Here is a 24,696-nt window from a genome sequence, read left to right on the forward strand (position 1 = left end):
AAAAAGAGAATGCAGAACGTCAGAACCAGAAGGGACCTGAAATGGCTATTAGGGCATAAAATAGAGAATGCAAAAGTTGAAAAGGATTTTAGGAATTATGTGTAGATAGATGAACAGGAGTAACTCCAACTGTCTTTTATCAAGTAATAATTGATTAGGAGAACTGTAGTAGTATTTGCTACTGAACTGACTTGTAAGTGGATGCTTTCTCTAACCTTACACATAGCTCTCTTCAGTCTTTTGGAAAGTTAAATAAAACTATTTAACAACGCTGATGAGTCAGCACCAAGTCATACCATCTTAGGAATTATAGCAACTTACTTAAAATGACAACTGATACTCTTAAGATTTCCTTATCTTCTTCAATAGATAACTATTAAAAGGAAAACACGTGGAAGAACAAGTCTGGTGCAGTAAAAAAGTCCTAGATTAGAAGTCTGAAAAACCTGGGCTACTGTGGGTATCTGTGTAATCTTAAGTAGGTTACTCTGTCTCTATGGTGTCCTCAATTTCCTCATCTCTAAAAGAGGAGCCTTTGGACTTCCTAATCTCCAAAGTCCCTTCTAGTTCTAATACTGTTTTATTTAGTTGTTGTTCAGTCATATCTGACTCTTCATGACCCCATTTGGGGTTTTCTTGTCAAAGATACTAGAGGGGCTTGCCATTTCCTTTTCATTTACGTGACTTCCCCAGAGTCACACAGCTAGTACATGTCTGAGGCCAGATTTGAATTCAGGAAGATGAGTCTTCCTGACTCCAGGCCTGGCACTCTAATCCACTGTGTCACCTAGCTGCCTGCCCTTGACATTTCTTTAATACAATGACTATTATCTAGATATGAGAGTGGTAGTGAGAATAGAGCAGGGACTGCTTGAGAGACAGGGGATTGCTCAGAAGTCATCCATTCCAGAAACCCCAACTGCCTCATCCTGGGTCATCTCCAGTCACCCTAATGAATATCTGGTCACTGGATTCAGATGGCTCTGGAGAAGTGAGGCTGGTGACCTGCATAGCCCTCCTTCACTCAAAACAAACTCAAGTGCAAGTCATGTCATCATTTCTCTGATGGCATGATCTTCTTCGGCAATGAAGGATGAACACACACACACACACACACACACACACACACGAATTAATACAATATAAAAACCAAAAACCCAACATATACAATAACATCAAATTGAATTAAAAGAAAAAAATACTTTCTAATTATAATGACCAATCTTGGCCTCAGTAAAAGATGAGAAAATGGATTTCCTTTTATTCTTTGTGGAAATATGGAACAACCAATGCAGAAAACGTTGTATACTATTAAAACCGGTTGATATGTTGGCTAGTTATGCTGAACTGCTTCCCTCATCCTCACCTCTTTCCTTTTAATTTTTTGTTACCATGGCTTACTGGATAGAGGAGGGATATCTTGGAAATAAAGGTGATATGAAAATAACACAGCAATAACAATTTCTTCAGTCATCTATGATATATGTTTCAGTAGCACATACACTAAAATTGGAATAATACAGAGAAGATTAGCATGGCCCTTTTGCAAGAATGATATGCATATTCATGAAACATTCTATCTTTAAAAAATTTTTAAAGTCACCTATAGGTTTGACAAGCAAAGGTTCTTTCCAGACTCCCTCTTCTTACCATTGATCTATAATCCCTTCTTGTAGAGTTAGGAATTATCTCCTAAAGGTCCCAGTAATACCACTAGCTAGCTGTGCCTCTAGTCTTAGTATATTCATTAGCATTATCCACACTGATTAAATTATCGTATCAGCTACATCAACACTTTCAGCTCCTAGGCATGAAACTCAAGTGCATTTCCATTGGAGGTAGTAAGAGGTACCAGCGCCAGGCAGGTCAAGCTTACTCAGTCTACAGAATGGACCTAAACCTGGAGTTCAAGTCCTGATTCGGGCATTGCCTCAGTTTTTTCATATTTATAATGAGGAGGTAGGATCAGATGATCTCTAAGATCTGTTCCAGTTCCAACATCCTATGTTCTCTTTTCTGGAGTTCTCCAGTGTAAGATTCCTTTGAACTCTACTACATTTCTTTCCCCATAGCATCATATTAGTTTAGCAGAATGACCATAACACCACAGGCAAATATGCTAGCCACATGATCTTATTTTATGCAAACACTGGGGATACAAAGACAAAAACAACTACCACCAATTTCTAACCTCAAGGAGTTTACATTCTGTGGGAGAAACAAGTACTCCTATAAGTAGATTTATATTTCACATAACTACATATGAAATAAATACAAGGTAAATTCAAGGTTAATTATTCTGGAAGAGGAAGTACAGGATGGTGGGGGTGGGAAGGGTGGTATAGAATCAGGAAAGGCTTCCTGTATGAGTTGATGCTTGAGCTCAGCTTTAAAGGGAGAAAGAGATTCCAAGACTGATTTAAAAAGGAGTGCACACAAGTCTGCTCCGTAGTAGGAAGATCTGATGTATGGTAGTTTGAGAGGGAAGGCACCAGCAGTTGGGTAGTATCAAAAAAGAGTTCATGGAGAAGGTGGTGCTTGAATTCCATTTTGAAGGAAGCAAAGGATTCTGTGAGGGAGAGATTAAGAGGAATCGAATTCCAGGGATGGGGGATGGCCATTACAAAAGGATGAAGACAGGACATATAACGTTGTGTGAGGATAACAGAAAAAAAGGCTAGTTGGGCTGGATCTCAGAATGTAAGGGAGAGACCACATACAATAAGGCTGGAAAGATAGGTTGGGGCCAGGTTGTAAAGAGCTTTAAAAGATAAGCAGAGGAGTTTATATCTGATCCTAGAAGTAACAGGGAGCCACTGGAGCTGATAGAATAGGGGAATGCTATAGTAAGATCTGCATTTAAGGAAAATCACTTTGGCAGCACAGTGTGTCAGATGGACTAGAGGGGAGCAATTTAAGGTAGGGAGGCCAATTAGGAGGCAGTTGCAATAATCTGGCTGAGAGGTGATAAAGGTCTGAACTGAGGTGGTAATTGGGAGCAAAGAGAAAGGGCCCTGATGTGAGAGCTTCATGGCTATGGAAATAACAAGATGTGAAAACTGATTGGCTATGTGTGGTGCGAGAGAATGAGTTCAGGAAACATCTCCATCTTTATGTCTCACTTCCCTGACTGGTGAGTTCCTGCCTCATGAGGCATTTGAAGAAGTGCCCAGGCCATTCATACTCACTTCTAGCCTGGCTCCCATCCTGATTTCTACAGATTCCAGCTGACTCCTGACAGTGGAGATACCCCCACCCCTGGGGGCCCTTCCACAGATTTTGACCTCTCCTCTCTTCCTTTTTAGCTCTCTTTCGTGTGTTGTCTTCTCCCTACAGAATGTAAGCTCCTTGAGGGTGGGGACTGTCTTTCATTTTACTCATATCTGTATTTCCAACACTTGGCACAATTCCTGGCACATAGTAAGTGCTTAATAAATGCTTTATCTAATATAATCTAATCTTGTATAATTTCAAGTTGAAAACCAAAATGCTGGAACCAATTCACAGTTCTACCAATGGTGTTATCAATGTACTTGCCTTCCTACGGTACCCTGAACATCAACTATTCCTTTTTTGTCATCTTTGCCAATTAGTATGCTGAGAGAGGTGAAGTCTCAGAGTCATTTTAACGGGCATTTCTTTTACTTTTGGTATTTTGAGCATGTGGACACTTCTACCTTGCAAATTTTCTTGGGCAGCTATATGGTACAGTAGATAGAACGCTGAGCCTGAGTTCAGGAAGATCGAATTCAAATCTAGCTTGAGATACTTATAATGTGACCTTGAAAAAGTTATTTAACCTTTGTTTGCCTCAGTTCCCTCAACTTTAAAATGGGGATAAAAATAGTACCTATCTCACATGGATGTTGTGAGGCTCAAACTGATTATAATGTTTACAAAAGAACTTAGCACATGCCTGGCACACAGTCGGTCCAATGCAAATGCTTATTCCCTTTCCTTTCCTCCCTTCTTATGAATTATGTTCACATCCTTTTGAACATTTACTTACTGGGAAATGTCTCTTGGTATATTGCTTTCTCAATTTCCTACATATTTTGGATATCAGATTTCTATTTAATTTTATATTTTCCCCATTTTCTTCTAATTTTATCATTAATTTTATTCATGCAAAAGCTTTTAATTTTAAAAAGGGAAGAAACTATGATTTGTATCCCTAGTGCTTAGCACAATACGTATTGTAAAAGCTTAAAAATGTATGATGACTAAAGTAAAATTTTTCTATTTTCTCTTTTATGAGCTCCTCTATTACTTAAGGGTCCATGCCACCAGTGAGAGCTATAAAAACCATGTTTTTCTTTTCTGTTTTATAGTGTGAAGATTTATATTCAGGTTACATATACAGTTAAAGTTTACTGTGGCATATGGCTTAATCTGATAATTGATCATATTATTAAATAGTACATATATATCATTATATAAGATAGTATTACATATAACATTAAATAATATCTAATAATGACTTCCTATGTGATCTATTTCCTGTCAAACTGCTATTCCTATAAAAATGTTTTTCTCACAACAGTTCAATGTAAACTTTTTCAAAGCAGAGGCTGTTCCTGGTATAGTCTTCTAATATGTATGTGTTTGGTAAGCTTTTGTTGCCCTGTGCTCAGGAAGCAGTGACGAGGAGGCCATCTTTCTAAGGTTCCTTCAAACACTCTACTCTATGTCCCTATAGATAAGGTAATCAAAAATACTATCACTTCTTTTCTGCAGAAAATTAGACAGCGGTTCCTAAAAGGTAAATGAAATGCCCAAGGTCATACAGATAAAAGTATCACAACAAGGAGACAAATCCAGGTCACTGCATCACAGGATTTTGGTCAAGCAAGTAAACGAGCCTGTTAGACCTTTGTTCCATGCCAGGCGTGGTGCAGAGCACTGAGTGTACAATGGAAGTCAAGGTTTTGGAGCTCAAAAAAGAAACCAAAGTCAAGGGAAGGAAATGGCTTGAACAACATTACACAGTAAGTCAGAGGCTGAGACAGAACTAGATGCTAGTGTTCCTGACTTCTAGGCTTCAGTTCTTCCTACTATGCCCTGGGCTGTTTCTAGTAAATGTGGTCCTACTAGTTTAAAAATCTATGGGTTAATCATTCAAATGACAATTATCAAGCATTTATTAAGCACCCACTATATTACAAAAACTAAGTTAAATACTAGAGATACAAATACAAACATGAGTTTCCTTGTCATCATGCCCACAGAGAAGAACATACACAACAAATAACGACGGGAATGTGGTATTCCTGGGATCCTTGAATTTTTTTTCCAGTATTTTGATTACTGTATTTTAATACTTGCTTTCCTTTATAATACTATACATTTTATTTCATGCATTTAAAAAAATTGCTCGAGAAGGGCTCTTTATACTTCCCCAGACTGTCAAAGGGGTCCATGAAACAAAAAAGTTAAGAAACTCTGGACTAGAGGAATCAGGAAAGGTCTTTAGAGGGAGATGGAATTTGGGCTGGGCCTTGAAGGGGAACCAAGGAGATCTAAGAGGTGGGGGTAAGAAGGGAGAGTACTGTAGGGATGAGATGGACCAAAACAGAACATCTCATATGTAGCAAGGAGGGTAGACTGGCTGAGTTGAAGAGTATGGAAAGGAGAATGATGGTCAGCTTAGAAAAGTATGCTGAGAAACCAGAACTTTCCCTAAGCTCCTCTTGAAACTTTACCAGATAACACTCATCTAATCACCAACTGATAAATAAATTCAGCATACAATGTTTAGAATAAAGCTGACATGGCTTTGTAGTTGCATCACACATACCAAAAAGACCATAAAGCAGAGTCTATCTGGCTTAAGTGATGTACAAATTACAAGGCAAGAACAGCCACTGTATCCCCAAAAGCAGCCCAAAATGTAGATAGGTGAAGAACTCAGAAATACTGTGTTCAGGATAAAGAGAATAAATAGATGCACTAGATATGCAGTCAAGATCTTGTTTCCAATCTCTTCTCTGCTAATTGATATCTGTGTCACTTAAGCAAGTCACTTCACCTTTCTGTGCCTGTTTCCTCATCTATAAAATGTGGGAGTCGAAATGGCTTCCTGGTCCTGCCACTCTATATCCTTCATAGTTCAATTTATAATGTAGACCATCGGGTGCAAAGTACAGATAGTCCTCCTTGGTGACCTGGAGATGTACTCATGAGACATGTGGGAGGTCGGGGGTGTGTGTGTGTGTGTGTGTGTGTGTGTGTGTGTGTGTGTGTGTGTGTGTGTGTGTGTGTGTGTGTGTGTGTGTGTGTGTGTGTGTGTGTGTGTGTGTGTGTGTGTGTGTGTGTGTGTGTGTGTGTGTGTGTGTGTGTGTGTGTGTGTGTGTGTGTGTGTGTGTGTGTGTGTGTCCCACTTGGAGGGGCTTTTTTAAAGGTTTTTTTGGTTTCTTTGTGGAAGGGGAGGTAGGGGGCTATGGAGCACTGAGCTGAAGAGCAGGGAGAGAGTACACAGTACTACATACAGTAAACCTAACTTGTTTTTTTTTTTTTTTTGGAATGCAGATTTCTTTCTGAATTTTTTACATAAAGTTGAATTGGTGCAATGGAACTTTAATGTAAAGCAAGAACTATCTATTAGTTCTACAAGGCTCCTCTGATGACCTATAAAATCTCTTCCAGTTCTAAATTCTATGATCCTAAAATGTCATTTGGGAGTAAAAAGAGGGATGATGTTAAGAGAAGAGGACATAAGCCTGTTCTTAAAAGAAAAGCCAAATCCCTTTTCTAAACTCCTGACCTGCCATTGAAGGCCTACAATATGGCCCCTTCATGAATAGTATACATTCCAGATTTATAATTTTATCTTTCTCCTTTCTTTATGAATTGGCTCAGGTCACCCTATAACCTTACATCCCCTCATCATCATTTTCTACTAAAACTTCTTTTTTACTTTGAAAATTCAGCTCAGGTGCTTTTTCCATGAAGCCTTGACCTGACCTCCACCCTGCTTTTCCCCTTCCCTATCCCAAGCTAGATGTGAGCTCTCCTTCATCCTTCTTATAGCACTTAGTTATGCACTGCTCTTTTACCTTTATCACAATCCTTCTGGTACACATGTTGTATCTACCCAAAAAAACTCTTCTAAGGGCAAGAACGGTGTCAGCCACATTGTACACAGTATGACTATAATAAATTCTTGTTGAACTGAAAACATTATGCAATATGCCCACTTGGTTTCCAATGTTGAAAACTCTCATTTCTACAGTGCTTTTTGACCTACAAAACAATTTCTTCAAAATCTTGTGAAAAAGATACTATAAATATAAAAATGCCCAGAGATGTCAAAACTGCTCAGAGGCAGGAACTGATTTCTTATAATCAAATAACCAGAAACTGGCAGAACCAGGATTTGAACATAGGTCTTCTGAACAGGGTCCACTGATCATTAAAACGATTTAACTTTGGGAAGTCTCAATCTTTGGATTCGAGTAATTGTCCTATGCATTTGGAAATCTCTAGAAACAATGCAAACCTGTTTTGTTTGCCATTTCAGCTGATACCTGAGCAAATTTGTGGCTGCTTGTTATTCTTCTTACAGATATAAACAATTCAACCTGGTTTTCCAGTTTAGGCATTACAGGTTAATTACAGGCCTAACTGGGATCACAGTCATCAAAGCCACAGGGAAACTTTGCTATATTAAAATGTTAGTTACTAGACTGTTTTCTTGTGCAGAACTACTATTCTATGCTTTGTGTTTAAACTTCTTATGCACTGAGATCCCTTACAGTCCTAATAGTATGTATTTTAATATTATATGCACTGAAAGATAAAATGGACAATTCTGATTAGATGAAATTAAAAAGATTTTGCCCAAACAAAACCAATGCATCTAAAATTAGAAGGAAAACAAGTAACCAGGGAAACATATTCTAAGTTTCTCTTATAAAAGTTTCACTTCCAAGATACGTAAGAAAATTATCCGAATTTATAAAAGTAAGAGCCATTCCCCAATACATAAATGGTCAAAGGATAGGAAGAGGCAGTTTTCAAAGAAGAAATCCAAGCTATGAACAACCACATTTTTTAAAAAGCCCCAAATCAATAATAATTAGAGAAACATAAATTAAAGGAACTCTTAAGCCTCATCTGAGAGCCATAAGATTGGCAAAGTTGTAAAAAGGAAAAAAAAGGAAAATGATGAATATTGGAGAGGCTACTAGAAAATAGGCACATTATTAATTCGCTGCCAGTGGAACTGTGAAATGGCACAGCAATTCTGGAAAGCAATCTGAAATTATGCACTCAAAGTTACTAAAATGTCCATACCCTTTTCCAGTGGTACCCAGAACAATCAGAGGAAGAGGAAAAGGACCCATATGTGCAAAAATATTTATAGTAGTTTCTTTTTCGTGGTAAAGAACTAGATACTAAGGGGGTATCCATCAAGTGGGGAATGACTAAAAAAATTACAAATTATGGTTTATGAATGTGATAAAATACTATTGTGCTATAAGAAACAATGAAAGGAATAGTTTTAAAAAAACTGGAAAGAACTATCTGAAGTGATGCAGACTGAAAAGTCAGCAGAATCAGAAAAATAATGTACATAATAACAACATTAAAAGGACAAGCAACTTTGAAATACTCAAGAATTTTGGCCAATCAAATGACCAGCCATGATTCCACAGGGACTAATGATGAAGCATACTACCCTCCTAACCCCCACCTACCTCCTGACAGAGAGGTGATAAATTCAAGGTGCAGAATAAGCCATGTATTTTTTGGATTTAGCCAAAGGGGGAATTTGCTTTTCTTGACAACCATTTTTTATTATAAGGGTTTTTTTTTTTTAACTCAATGGGGGGAGGGGAGGGTAAGAAAATAGATTTTTAAATTTAAAATGAGCAAAAACTATTTTTAAATCTAATATTCTACTCTGTGAGTCTATAGGCCTGTTTTGTTGATTGCTATTAATTTATAGCATCTCCTTTTTTAAAAAAAGATATTGTAGAAGTAACTCCTGAACAATGAGTAAGTCCACCATGTTGATTTTATGTAGTCAAAAACTATGAATGCCCTCAAAAACCCTAAGTAGTCACTAGCATCCTAATAAAGGGCAATTCCCTACTTCATGAAACAGCCCATTTCACCTGGGGACCAAACTGTTAAGAATCTTATTCCTGTCAGGCAAAAATCTGTTTTCATCCCGTTGTTACATACCTTCCCCTCTGGGTCAAAGGGTCTACTTCTTCCTCTTCTGTATCACAACATTTCAGATAAGTGAAGACAGCTATCATGAAACTATCCCAGTCTTTTCTTCTCTAAGCTAAACGTCTCTATTCTCATCAGTCAATCTTTGTTTGGCATGACTTCATGTCCTTTCCAGACATGTTTCAAGTCTAATATCCTTCCTAAAGATGGCCACTGTATAATTTTACATTCTTGTGCATATCTTCCCTCTTCCACTAAAAAGGTTTAAGTGTCTAGCCTCTGGAAGGTTATACATCAATATGGAAAAGGTTTAAAGATAGGCCCAGTTACAAATCGTGTTTTTCATTTAAGGACCAACGAGTGGCTTACATAATGAATACTATCCACCTCCAGATAGAACTGATGGACTCTGAATGCAGACTGAAGAGTACTTTTTTCACTTTGTTTTTTCTTGCCTTTTTTGGGGGGCAACATCGCTAATATGGACATGTTTTGCATGACCTCATATGTATTACTGATGTCATTTATTGACTTCTCAATGGATGGAGGAGAGAATTTGGAACTCAAAATTTAAAAAAAAAATCTTTTAAAAATTGAAATGTAATTGGAGAAAAAAATGTAAAAAAAAATGATGAATGGTTCATCATCAGAGAATCTGTCACCAGGAAATTACAGAGGTGGGAAATTAATGTGTGAAATTAATTTTATAGATGAAAAAATTCAGGTCCAGAAAGTCAGGAACTGACCCTGGTATCAAATACAGGTAATAAGTAAAAAAGCTGAAAGCTGAACCCAGTTATTCTGGTTCCAAAACCCAATGCTCTTCCTACTACGCCACACTGCCTCTAAGATGTCTGGAATGTGGGAAAAGACAGACTGCACTGCTTCAAGAACAAGCACCATCCTTCTCCAAACATCTTTGGATTATTAAAGGATGGGGGACAGTCTTCTATGTAATCTACCAATGACATGGCTATCAAATGTGTAGATGACACAAAGCCCAAATAAACAGCCAATACACTGGCTAGTAGAATCAGAATCGCAAAAGATTTTTACAATTCAGCCAAAAAATAATAGCTCCTTGCCCTGTAGTATGCATACAATATTAAAAGGGAAACAGGACTTTATAACATGGAATGTTAGAGCTAGATGAAGTACTGGAAATCACCCTGCCCTCTCAGTTTAGATGGGAAGACACTAAAGACCAAAGAGGTGGGAAGTGATTTGCTCAAGAACACCAAGTGGCTTAGTACTACAGGGCCAGGACAAGTCTCCTGAAGCTCATGCTAGGTAGAGATCATTCCACAAACTCCAGGGAACATCTGTTAATTGGGATCCTTAACAGTAGAGGGCAGCCTTCTACAAACTGACAAGAAAAGGGATGGACCAGGAAGGCTAAAAAGAAAAGTAAGGTAACGTGCAAAAGATAAAACAGAAATCACAGGATCTTGGCTGCCAAAGAATCTTTGGCTGCAGAAAGAATACAAATTCATCTACTTTAGAGATTTAGGGACACTTACTGTGGTTCTGTTAGTAAGTAGAAAACTAGAAACCTAGAGGTATACAAGAATCTATAAAATGGTCTGAGAGGCTAAATCATAAAATGATAAGAGCTAGAAGCTAGTAAACCAAAAGATCATCTACTACAAGCCCTTTATTTTTCAGATGAGAAAACTAAGAGTAGAAGGAGCAGTGACTTGTTCAAGGTCATAGAGCAAACTGTGGCAGTGCAAGACTAGCTGAGATATACATATAGCAATTTATATGTTAACAACCTATGTTAAGATAAGATTAAGAGTGAAAGTGACAGAAAAATTATGGAGAGATCAACAAGATTTATAAGGGAGGGTACAGAACAAATAAATTGATTTATATCTTTTCCACTAAGGTAAAATTTGTAAGGCAGTCACACTAACATCCTATTGGTGAAGTTGTGGATTGCTTAATTATCAATCAGTAGGCATTTTACCTACTGTGTGCCTAGCACTGTGATAAGTGCTAGGGAAACAAAGACAAAAGTGAAATTACTCTAGTCCATAAGGAGTTGTAGTTGTAGGGAGATAAGACATACCTAAACAGGAGTCAATATCTATTTCCGATTTTATGTCTTAAGCATCCCTGCCACTATGATAGCTTTTAAGGGTAGGGTTTCTATTTTGTTTGTTTGCTCATTATTCCAGCCCAATTTTTGACTTTGGACTTTGTGTTAGGACCAGACTCTGGATACTTACAGGGGAAATTACTCGGCTGATCCTATCTGTTTTCTTGGGGTACACGGAGTATCATGTTTTCCATGTTCAGGCTAGGGATCAGCAAGCTTTCAATTATTCTCAAAGTGGCCATATCCCAGGAAAAGTTTAATTATTACCCCTCCTCCATCCAGCTCCAAAATACCTGCAAGCAAACCCTCAAAGAAATGAAGAGGGAGGAAAGAATTAGAAAGAAAATTAACATCTTGGCAAAAGAGGCACAAAACCTTGCCTAAGCAAAAAATTTCCTGAAAATTAGAATGTACCACATTGAAGTCAATCACTCCATGAGACAAGAAATATTTTTTTTTAAAGTCAAGAGTAAAAATGTAAGGCACCTCACAGCAAAAACAACTGACATAGCAAACAAAGAAAAGAAATTAAAAACTATCAGACTGTAAGAAGCTATGACCAAAAATAAAAAAAACCCAAACCCTAGATATTTTATTTCAAAAAACGACAAAAGAAAACCACCCATATCTCACAGAATCAAAGGGCAAAGTTCAAGTAGAAAGAACTTAAAGAAATCTTCAAATGAAAACTCCTAGGAGCATCATGTATGTTTGTCCCTCCTTGCAAAGAAGACTGTGCCATCAGAGAAATAATGACATGACTTGTACTTGACTTTGTTTTGAGTGAGGGAGGGCTGTGCAGGTCACCAGTCTCACTTCTCCTCCAGAGCCATCTGAATCCAGTGACCAGATATTCATCAGGATGACTGGAGATGTCCCAGGATGTGGCAATTGGGGTTAAGTGACTTGCCCAAGGTCACACAGCTACTGAGTGCCAAGTGTCTAAGGTGAGATTTGAACTCAGGTTCTCCTGACTCCTGCAGTGGTGCTCTATCCACTGCAAAACCTTGCTGCCCTCCTAGGAACATCATAGCCAAAATTAAAATTATAGCCAAAATCTTTCCACATAAAAAAAAAAAATTACACAAACATCCAGGAAAGATAACAAGGATAATAAGAGAACTAGAGTCATAATCACACAAGATCTGGCAGCTTCTGTGATAAACAAAAGAAGATCTTGGAATAAAATACTTAAAAAGGCAAAAAATAAAGGCTTGGAACCAAGAATGAATGACTTACTCAGTAAAACAGAGTGCAATGCTATTGGGTGGTAGGGGAGAAAGAGTGGAAAATAGATGTTTTAGTGAAATAGAGAACTTCTATGCATCCTGATGAAAAGACCAGAAACTCTGAAGTATAAAACATAGGAGTCATAAGAAACATAAAAAAGTAAACATGATCATAACGGACTCCCCAAACTAATATGGGGAGATGATAGCTGTATCCCTCAGAACACTATCATCATGAGGGTATAGAAAGTGAATCTAATTAGACAGAAAGCCTGGGAATGGTTTTATGATGTTTTTATGACGTTAAAAGAAAAATGGAAAGGGAGGAGGATGTAAAGAAAGACACTGGACAGGCGAAAGAGGGGAGAATGGATAAATTTGATCTCACATTATCAGTGTGCACAAGTAGAATTTTATGTAAGGAGGAAGGAGTATGGAAAGTAGGTGACATTTTAACATTACTCTTATGTGAATTGGTGAAAGTAGAGAAGAATATACACAGTTGGGTACAGAAACATATTTTATTAAGTAAGGAAACAGGGAAAAGAGAGGGGAGAGTAAGCAGAAAGACAGAATAAAGGAGGGATTAGTCCTAAGCAAAACAGACCATAAGAATATACAAAAATATTCACAGAAGTTCTTTTTTTTGCAGTGGCAAGGAATTGAAAATTGAGTCAATGTTCATTAATCAGAGAATGGCTAGACAATTATTGTACATGAATGTGATGCAATACTATTGTTCTGTAAGAAATGATAAAAGGTATGCTTTCAGAGAAGTATTGAAAGACTTATATAAACTGATACAAAGTAAAGTAAGCAGAACCAGGAAAACAATTTATATAATAACAATATGGTAAAGTCAAATAACTTTGAAAGACAAATACCACCACTTAAAAATTTCAAACTTCTTCATTATTATCTTATCTGTGATGGTAATCTATGACCTTTGATGTTATGATGGTAAATGTTTTGAGTGTGTGTGTTCGTCCTTCATTGCCAAAGAAGACCATGCCATCAGAGAAATAATGACATGACTTGTACTTGACTTTGTTTTGAGTAAGGGAGGGCTGTGCAGGTCACCAGCCTCACTTCTCCTCCTGAGCCATCTGAATCCAGTGACCAGATGTTCATCAGGATGACTGGAGATGACTCAGGATGAGGCAATTGAGGTTATGTGACTTGCCCAAGGTCATACAGCTAGTGAGTGTCAAGTGTCTGAGGTGAGATTTGAACTCAGGTCCTCCTGACTCTGGCACTGGTGCTCTATCCACTGCACCACCTAGCTACCTTCATGAAAAGAGCCCATATAAGATGAGGAACTTAATAAATGTGTGTGTTCTGATTGTTCTACCAACTGGCAGTTCCCCCTCTCCCATTCTCTGGATCACAACAAAATTGAAATTTGGTCAATTAATAACTCTACAGTGGCCTTGAAGTGTTGCAAAGACTTTACCCTGGTTAGTTATGACTCCTAATCAAGCATTTTTCCTACCATTCCACAATACCACTTCCTCAGTATATTATGGCAAACAAATGTAGTAATGGTATTTTAAACCATTTCCTTGTCTTCTCTACGTTCCATGGATGAAGAGATTTGTCACTTCGGTTTTTGTACTTCTAATTTGATCAAAACCTTGAATCAAAGTCTGAGCTAACTTTTATTGCTATCTAGCTCCTACTGGAAAACAGATCTGGTGAACGGACAAAGATGACACAGCAAGTTACAAGGCCTTCATATGGCTTTCTACCCTTTTGTGATTGTTCATTCATTCTGAGTAGCAGTAACATATATGTACATATGTATGTATACTAACATATTTGCTGAGGGGATCAAGAGAGAATGTAAATTAAGTGCTGTGTAAACCTTAAAGCACTATATGACAGTAATTGTCATTACATACATTAGCTGTGTTACTCTAACTCAGTTCTTTAAATGTAAATGAGGAATAATAATCTTTTCAGTCAGCCAGAAAATATTTATCAAGCACCTTCTATGTTCCAAGGCCTATGCTAAAAGTGGGGATAAAGAAAAAAAAAGATAGTAAAAGATAATCCCAGGGCAATAAGGTGGCACAGTGGACAGAAAGCCAGCCCTGGAGCTAGAAAGACTCATCTTTCCAAGTTCAAATCTGGACTCAATCACTTAATAGCTGTGTGATCCTGAGCAAGTCACTTAATCCTACTTCCATCGTGTGCAAAATGAGCTGGAGAAGAAAATTTCAAACCACTCCAGTATCTTCGCCAAGAAAACCCCAAATGGGGTCATGAAGAGTCAGACATGACTGAAATGAATGGACAAAAACAAAAAGTCAATAACTGCTCTCAAGTAGCTCACAGTCTAATAAAGGAAACAACGGGTAAACAGCCATGTAAAAACAAGCTCTACACAGGATAAATTGGAGATACTCAACAGAGGAAAAACACTAAAATTAAAGGGGGTGGGAAGTGTCAGAAAGGGTTTCCTGTAAAAGGAGGGATTTTAATTGGGACTTGAAAGAAGCCAGGAAAACCAGGATATGGAGACAAGAAAGAAGAGAATTTCATGAAGGATATTCAAGAAAAATGTTCACAGAACTGGAAGATGGAGTGTCTTGTTCTAGGAATAGCGAAGAAGACAGTGCCACTTGATGGCAAAGTACTATTTTTGGCTGGGGATTGGGGGGTGGGGGAAGGGGGAGAGGAGGTAGTGCTAAGGTATAAAAAGACTGGAAAGATGAGAGTGGGGCAAGTTATGAAAGGCTCTGAACACCAGAAAATCACATTTTTGATTCTGGAGGTGACAAGGTGACACGAGTTTATTGAGTAGAGGGGTGATATGACCTGCACTTTGGGAAGATCACTTTAACCACTAAGTAGAAGACTGACTGGAATAGAGAGGGATTTGTGATAGACAGAATCAGGAGAGAAAAGGGTATGTTAGAATTGTTATAAAGGTAAAATCAAGAGACCACTGTAACACACTGTATGTAGCAGGATGAAAGAGAATGAGGAGTTGGGATAACACCCAAGTTTGGAGCCTAGGGAACTGGAAGAATGATGGTACTTCAACAGCAATGGATACATAAAGAAGGGAGGGTTTGATGGGAAAGATAATGAATTCAGTTTTTGACATGTTAAGTTTAAGATGTCTACAGGTCATCCAATTCAAAATGTCTAAGGGGTAGCTGGAGATATGAGCCTGGAGGTCAGCAAAGAGGTTAGAATTGGATAAGAAGATATGAAAGTCATCACCACAGAGATGATAATTAAATCTATGGAAACTGATGAGATCACCAAATAAAATGTTGTAGAGAAAAGAAGACACAGGACTGAGACTTAAGAGACACCCACAGTTAGAGGGTATGACCTACATGAAGATACAGCAAAGGAGACTGAAAAGTGTTCAGATAATTAGGAGAACAAACAGGAGAGAAGCAGTGTTATGAAAATCTAGAGAGATGATAGTACCAAAAAAAAGAGAATGCTCAATGGTGTCAAAAGGCTGCAGAGAAGTCAAGAAGGATGAAGACTGAGAAAAGGCCATTAGATTTGAAAGTTAAGAAATAATTAGTAATTTTGGAATGAGCTGTTTCAGTTGAGTGGTCTGGAAAGCAGACTGAAAAGAGTTAAGAAGATAACAAGAGGAAAGGAAGTAGAGGAACTAATTTTAGATGTCTTTTCAAGAAGTTTAACCACAAAAGGGTAGAGACATATGGGATGATAGATAGAGGTGATGTTGAAGTAAGTGAGGGCTTTCTGATAATAAGAGGGAATTGGGGAATGTTTTTGAGGCAGAAGGAAAGCAACTAGTACAACAGGAGAGATTAAAGACTAGTGAGAGAATGGAGAAGATAGAAGAAAAAATTTGGAGAAAACAGGCTAAAATGGGATCACTTGTGCACAATGAAGGGCCACCTCCTTATGTGAGACAAGAGTGACAAAAAAAGGCATCTGGGTAATGTGAGGTGAGGTGGGTAGAAAAGGAAATGCAAGTTAAATCACCTCAATTTTTATCAATGAAATATGAAGCAAGATTCTCACCTGAGAGGGGCAGGGAAAGGGATATTGTGGGAGGCTTAAGAAGGGAAGAAGAGGTTTAGAAGAGCTATTGTATTAGTGGGATAGTGAGTCAATCAGAGAGGTAAAAAAGGATTGCCTTGCTGCAGTGAGGGCCCAGTTGAAGTTATATAATACAAGCCTATAGTAGACCCAATCAGCATGGTTTCATGATTTTTCTCTAGCTTTGTTTAGCAGTGTGTGTGCAAGAGCTAAGGCAGCAGATAGTAGGAACGATCCAAGACTAACACGTCAGGACAAACACTAGTATAAGAAGACCACAGACTTACGAGATAAGAACAATATGGAGCTGAATTGGTTCAGCAAGGGATCAAGATGGAGAAGAGAGAAATGTATAATTAGTACGGGGTTGATAAACTAGAAAAGAAATGAGGGGTTCTGGGATTATAAGGCAGAGGGAGAGGTGGAATGACAAATACATTATGATCAGATTAGAAAATTTTTGAGCTCATGAAGACGGAAGCAGTGCATTTGTGGGTGATGGTAAGATAAAGGGTACAACGATCTCTGTGTAGCTGAGGTGTGGTGGAGGAGTAGGTCATATGAAATGCATAAGATGAGAAACTGTGAAGTTAGGGCATTTGAAAGAGTCTCAATAGCATAAGAGCAGGAACTGAGGAGAAAAGGTTATGAACCAGACAATGAATTCCCTGGAAAAAGGGTAGTAACCTGGAGGACAATGGACAAAAGCTATCAGAATTTTGTTTGGGTAGTATACAAGTAAGTCACAGAAAATGAATGAAAATGCAGCCAGTATTGGAAAGGGAGGCCAGAGAACTTGTGCCATCAGGAGGGAGACAGGTCTCAGTAAGAGTCAGAACACAGAAGGAGCAGATTTAAGATGAAAGCAAGTTTGTTGCCTATGAAGAAGGTATTCCATAAAGCACAATACAAATGGTTGGTAGCTTTAGAATGGGACAAGGGGGAGGGAGGGGGTTGAGGGGAATGGGAATAAGGGACTGGGCAATGGGGGATTTGAATAAGGATCATTGGAGGTTCAGAATCACTGAGGTGGAGTGGGCATAAGGGGGGAGTTTGTTAATCATTAATGAGTTTAGGTAGATTTTCATTGTCCCAACTCTCAACTTCATAGGGTTACTGGAGAGAAACTATTTTGCAAACCCTAAAGCATATACACACAAAAAGTTCCATATAACCAATATATACGATATTTAGCAATAGTAATACTAATTGACATTATATGTACATGTATATATGTATATGTATATATTGACATTAAGATTTACAAAGTCTTTTACATATATATTATCAAGCATGCTAAGTTTATCTTTTTTCTAAAAGGCAAGAAAGCTGTTCCCCAGACTTGATTGCCTCAGGGTTTAAGGCTCAAGTAACCATCAGTGGACTATCCTCCTAATAGCACAAAGAGTCTTTTCAACATGAAATCAGCACCTTTCAGACTTGGTGGATGATGCCCAAACTGAGTTACCACACCATCTTGCCCTGCTGACCAGACACATTTCTGTGTTGAGACAACACTCTAACACTCCCTCATCTCCATCTACCCAAAGTGCTGTATAATGTCTTCTAGATGAATACCCATTATTCCATGCTATGGCTATCTCCTTTGCTAAGTGTTTCCTAAGTGTGTTATTTGGTTCTAATCTGAACTGCCAGACTAGCTTATCTTCCTACATTATCTACCTAGGGCAGGTCAACGATTAAAAATAAAGATCTCATACAGAGTCAAAAGTTTAAAGCAACAAATTTTCTATTAGCAAAGAACAGGAAAAAAATAGATACTCAATGATTGGAGAATGGTCTAAATAAGTTGTGGCAAGGAATGCAATGCAATATTACTTCAATGTAAGAAATGAAGAGTTTGATGCATACAGAGAAGCACTGCAAGATTTATATGAAATTATGCAAAGTAACCAGAAGCAGTAAAACAAAAATGGAATGTAAATGAGAACAGAGGCAACAAAGCAAAGGAAATTAAATGCTGTAAAATTTAGTGAATAAACTTAGTCCCAAAGAAGAGATCTAAGAATATAATTCTCTCCCTGAATTTCAGAAGTATTACATTGTAAATAATGTCAGACTTTTTGATGTAATTCTGATGTAATTAGTTTTGCCAATTTTTTTTCCTTTTTGTTCTTTGGTATAAGAGATGGCTCTTTTGGAGGGGGAAAAAGGAGGAAGGAAGAGAAATTTAGGTGATATTTTTAAAAAATCAATAAAAACTTATTTTTTAAAAGAGCAACATGCCTGTGGTCACACATTATTAAATTTCACCCACGTCTCTCATCTTTAGATCCAGCACTCATTCATTACAGCACAATAGTTCTAACACCTCAAAAGACTCATGACTTCGGTAGTGGGAGTGTTCCAGGTCCTTCCACAAAGATCTTAAATTCTCCATACCTCAGTAGACAATTCTTCATAAGTTACTATAACAAAAAAAACCTGATCACCCAAAGTCAACGTTTTGGTGATGAGCCTCACTGTAATTATAGAGGGTGCTTGGAAGACAGATTTCATTCCTTCACCAAGTCCTTAAAGCTTCACAGCTTGGGTAAGACCTAAGAAAGAGCTGGGACTGCCATAGTTTTCAAGAATCCAGATTCACTTCCACATTATTAGGGTTTAGAGCTGAAAGAGATGACGAATCACCTCTACAATGAGATCTGTGATTATTTTTCATGCATTTCAGTAATGTCTGGCTCTTCGTGACCTAATTTGTGGTTTTCTTAGCAAGGATACTGGAGTGAGTGGTTTGCCATTTCCTTCTCCAGCTCATTTTATAGATGAGGAAAGTGGGGCAAACGGGGTAAAATGACTTGCCCAGGGTCACAAAACTAGTAAGTATCTGGAACTGGATTTGAACTCAGATCTTCCTAACTCTAGACTCCCTGCTCTATCCCTTGTGCCTGCAACCTTCCTGCCTGAATAAAATGAGAAGGGTTAGACAAATTAAGGAAACTGAGGCCCAAAGAAAGGAACTTACTTGCCCAAGGTCACATGGCTAATAAGTGGTGAAGCCAGATCTGACTCTAATCTGGGACTCTTTCCACTATAAAGTGTTGCTAATTCAACTCCTCTATTTTATATGTGGAAATCAAGGACCAGAATATTGGCAAATCCAGGTTGCCCTCAAAATCTAGAGGATTTACCATCCTGAAATTACGAACCTGATGGGCACTATCCTTAAGACAATTTGCTTTTCAAAAACACATAAAATGTTTCCTTCACAAGTAATTAGAGGATGTTACATCAGAGTTCCTAGTTTGAGTCTCATCATTGGTCAGTCCCCATGAGTTGCTCCAGATCTGTCACATTACATTAGCACATCTCCTTTTCACTGCTGCCAATGGAAAGAACAGTCTTCAATGGGCCTATATCATTCATTTGTCTTGCTCCAGTTATTCTCTGATGTGTTCTCTTTGGCAAGAGCCTGGTCATTTTATAACTTCCACATGCTGTTAGAATTAAATTTCTACATTCTGAGATATATTTAGTTTCTCCACCAAATTCTTCCTTTATCTCATGGTGTAAAGGCAGAGGCCCTGGCAACCCGTGCAAGAACAGCTTTGAAGATGAGTTTGGCAATGGATTCTATATCTATCATTTGGATTACAGCCTACCTAAGTGTAGAGGCTCAGCATAATGTGTTCAAAGAGCATAGAACTCTGGAATCAGGAGATCTGGATTCAAATTCTATTACATCATGGACAATCCCTTAACTTCTCATACTTCAGTTTCCTCATACATAAAATGGAGATTACAATATCTACCTCACAGGGTTGTTGGGAGGAAGGCACTACGCAAAATTTAAAGTGATACAAAAATTTGAATTCATTTTATTACAGCACATGGTTGGCCACCAAATGAGCTTCATGAAGACTAAGTTACGGAGGTACTGGGATCTGTATTGGTGGAAAATGAACCCACACAGATTAAACTCTGGGTTTATAAATAGTTACAGTATAATTATACAGTTTACAGATTCACTCAAGTTCTCCCTCCAGGTTTCCCTGGGTTCTCAATGGTTATGCCAGAGAAACACAAACTCTAAGTTTCACCAAACTAGAAAGCTTTTGATTAAATAAAGAAAAAGCTCAATCCTCATTGACTTTATGAAATTTTTTGGTCAAAGTAACTGATGAAGAACTTTATCTAAAGGAGTATAGGATTTGGAATCTGTGCAGGTAGAATGAGCAGCCCACACTGAGAAATTAACAGGCTGATTTTTTTTTTCAGCTTATACTTCTTTTTAAAGCATTTATAAGATGAACCACAAAAGAATTTTTTTTTTAAACATTAACCAACTGAGACACAAATAATATTTATGTTGCTAACTTCACAAGCTCTTGACCTAATTGCCTCCACAGTATTACTAAGAATTAAAGGACCCTAACTTATTGTTGTTGGTCTAAAGTCCTATGCCTAATAGCTTAATTTTACACAACCTCGGATGTTCCCCTACCCATAACCTATAATTGAATAGATCTGGTATTAAGCTTACAAACCTTTTGACTACAGGAAATTGCCACCAATAGTAAGGACATTGCAGGGATACATTATCTCCCTAACTTCATGTCAATTCCAGGCAGGATTAGATTATCCACTTATATTCAGTCAGGCTTAAAGTCTACCAGGTGTCAATGGGGAAATTGAGTCAGGAGAATCCCACCTCAGCCCATGCTGAACAGCCGCTCTCCCACCCTTCCCTTGAGATCACCTATGCAGTTCATACCAGCATCTCATCAGTTTACTGGCATCATGGATTGGAGGCTCAGATCGCCTTTCGTGCTATCCATACCTGGAGTTAGATTCAGAAGAACAGTCACTTAATAGTCCCAAAGCATCTAAAAATGGCAAGTTCCAATAACCAGGTTTCAAATACGCAGGGCTGATTTTTTTTTAAAGCAGTAGGAAATATTACCTAAAATTCACCCAAGATCATTCCACTGAATGACAAAAAATTTGTAAAAATAAAATTAGTAATGAAACAATAGCTAACAATACTTCAAAAGCTCCATGACCTCCTTGATAAGAATACTCTTCTTCCCATGATGTAGATCATAACTTCTCTATACTATCTCATCCCTATCTTTCTACAGAACTTCCATAAACTATTCAACCAACACACTGTAGACTTTTCTCCATACCTTTAAACATCATTTGGATGTCAATGAAACACCAGGATTGTTATCCTTTTATTTTCTGAACACTCTTTTACCTGACTTTTTGCACATGTCATTGTTAGTGACAGAAAACACACAGTGTATTTATACATGGCTATCCATCGGTATTCTGGTCCTTTCAGTTTTCATTCTTATTCAGGGGTATTCTTAGTACTTGTAACTATATAGAGCAAAGGTTCCCAAACTTACTTGGCCTACCACCCCCTTTAAAAAATTATTCAGAGCCCCCCTGGAAATCTACTTTCTTTAACAGGTTTTTTTGAAAATTTGCATCATTTTAAAAAAAATACATAAAATATTCTTCAAATGACCCATCTTAAATTTAATAATTTATCGTAAATTTGTGGGGTTTCCCCTACATTTAAATTTTGATGACACAATATTGCATCATGTAAGCATATAGTATCACATTATAAATAAGTCATGATATGCACATATTCCTCCTGATGCATGCTGGACTTCCCAACAATGTGTGACATTCACTGGCCAACACTGGCTTGTTAAGACCTGCTGGCAGACTTGACCACTCATCAGTTATAACCTGCATTTTGTGTGTTTATTTGGAAAATAATGTAATCATTATGACTTTAACTCTGTTAAACAACTGAAGAAACACGTACGGTTTTTCAAAATTGTCTTCTCTTCTTTCCTTATATTTCCACTACCCCCTTACTTTTATTCAATGTTCCTCAATTGCACCAGAAGTTACTACCACACCCCTGGATCATTCCAGCACTCCCCAGGGGGTGGTATCGTTCACTTTGGGAACTTATAAATTGTGTATCATTTGGAATCACTGAATGTACAAACTCCAAAATTAAATCCAGCTGGTTTTCATCCTTCTATTTGCTTTGGAAATAACTGATTTTGAAGGACCAGCTTCACTGGTGAGATCTTATAGTCAAAGGACAGATTTACCAGGACCAAAGTCAACATTCAACTAGAAGGATAAACATAAGAAATTATGGCAGTTACAATAGTTTGAACCTGTACTACATGTCAGTGTTTATGTAAAAAAAAAAATACATATAGTCTATCTAACAGGCTATCCATTAACAACACTTCACTATCTAGACAGTAGAAATTCTTTATTCACTTGGTTTTCCTAGTTTGGACTCTTAACCAACCTCTTGAATGGTAATGGATCCCATTAAGGAAGCTTTGTAGTATTCTGAAGCTTGACACAATCACCAAATGTAGTAGGAATATCTGGAAGACCTCATTATCTACACAGAATCATGGTACAGTGGGTCTGAACTCAGGAGTCAGAGTATCTAAGCTCAAATCGTATCTATGGTGCTCACTACCAGTAGAACCTTTGATGGAATACTTTCAGATATATTTTGAGGTAGACCTAAAGTAACAAAAAAAATCCAGTTAATTGATATTGTTGGTGCTTTCAAATATTGTATCATCTCTGGAATAAACTTCCATGCCCCTTTTTTTTGGTCTCACTGTTCTTCCTGTCTTTATCTGATCCGGTTTCATTTTTACTTCCTCATAAAACACATCAGGGTCTGCGTGTGCTATCAAGAGTTCAAACGAGCAACAAAGTCCAACAGCAAGAGATAGAAAGAGAAATCCCATTTAAAGTTAGGGTAGACAGTATAAAATACTTAGGAGTCTACCTGCCAAAACAAACCCAGGGATTATATGAACACAATTACAAGACACTTTTTGCACAAATAAAGTCAGATTTAAGTAAGTGGAAAAACATTAGTTGCTCATGGGTAGGCCGGGCTAATATAATAAAAATGACAATTCTACCCAAATTAATATACTTATTTAGTGCCATACCAATTAAACTATCAGACAATTACTTTCTAGAGCTGGACAAAATAATATCAAAATTCATTTGGAAAAACAAAAGGTCCAGAATATCAAAGGGACTAATGAAAAGAAATGCTTGGGAAGGTGGCCTAGCGCTACCAGACCTCAAACTCTACTATAAAGCAGCAATTATCAAAACCACTTGGTATTGGCTAAGAAACAGAGAGGTAGACAAGTGGAATAGACTTGGCACTCAAGATGCAGTAGGCAAGGAATATAGCAACCTTCTGTTTGATAAACCCAAGGACCCCAGCTTCTGGGATAAGAACTCATTGTTTGACAAAAATTGCTGGGAAAACTGGATAACAGTGTGGCGGAAATTAGGCATAGACCCATACCTGACACCGTACACAAGAATAAAGTCCAAATGGGTACATGATTTAGGTATAAAGATTGATACCATGAATAAACTGGAGAAGCAAGGAATAGTGTATTTATCAGATCTATGGAGAAGGGAAGAATTCTTTACTAAAGGAGAGATAGAAAGCATTATGAAATGCAAAATGGATAACTTTGATTACATTAAACTGAGAAGTTTTTGCACAACCAAACCCAATGCAACCAAAATCCGGAGGGATGTAGTAAATTGGGAAAGAATTTTTACAGCTAAGCTCGGGGATAAAGGCCTCATTTCTAGAATATATAGAGAACTGATCCAAATGTATAATCATACAAGTCATTCCCCAATTGATAAATGGTCAAAGGATATGAACAGGCAATTTTCAGAGGAAGAAATTAAAGCTATCTATAATCATATGAAAAAATGCTCTAAATCACTATTGGTTAGAGAGATGCAAATCAAAACAACTCTGAGGTACCACATCACACCTATAAGATTGGCAAACATGACAGAACAAGAAAATGATAAATGCTGGAGAGGATGTGGGAAAGTTGGAACACTAATTCATTGTTGGTGGAGCTGCGAGCGCATCCAACCATTCTGGAGAGCAATTTGGAACTATGCCCAAAGGGCTACAAAAATGTGCATACCCTTTGACCCAGCAATATCGCTACTAGGACTATATCCCCAAGAGATCATAAAAATGGGAAAGGGTCCCACATGTACAAAAATATTTATAGCAGCACTCTATGTAGTTGCCAAAAACTGGAAGTCAAGGGGATGTCCATCAAT

The 24,696-nt window shown here is 37.7% G+C and overlaps 1 protein-coding gene and 1 non-coding gene across 3 annotated transcripts in view; one reads left to right on the forward strand and one right to left on the reverse strand.

Annotated features, from left to right (window-relative positions):
* The window catches only part of NR6A1 (nuclear receptor subfamily 6 group A member 1), a 258,239-nt gene that overhangs the window by 88,168 nt on the left and 145,375 nt on the right, over positions 1 to 24,696 (reverse strand). The gene's annotated exons all lie outside the window — the stretch shown is intronic.
* On the forward strand, positions 1,484 to 1,586 carry LOC140521753 (U6 spliceosomal RNA). Its single transcript, XR_011973055.1, has one exon. It is a non-coding gene; the product is annotated as a U6 spliceosomal RNA (small nuclear RNA).

The sequence above is a fragment of the Notamacropus eugenii genome, chromosome 1, assembly GCF_028372415.1.
Source record: "Notamacropus eugenii isolate mMacEug1 chromosome 1, mMacEug1.pri_v2, whole genome shotgun sequence".
NCBI classification, from domain to species: Eukaryota; Metazoa; Chordata; class Mammalia; order Diprotodontia; family Macropodidae; genus Notamacropus; species Notamacropus eugenii.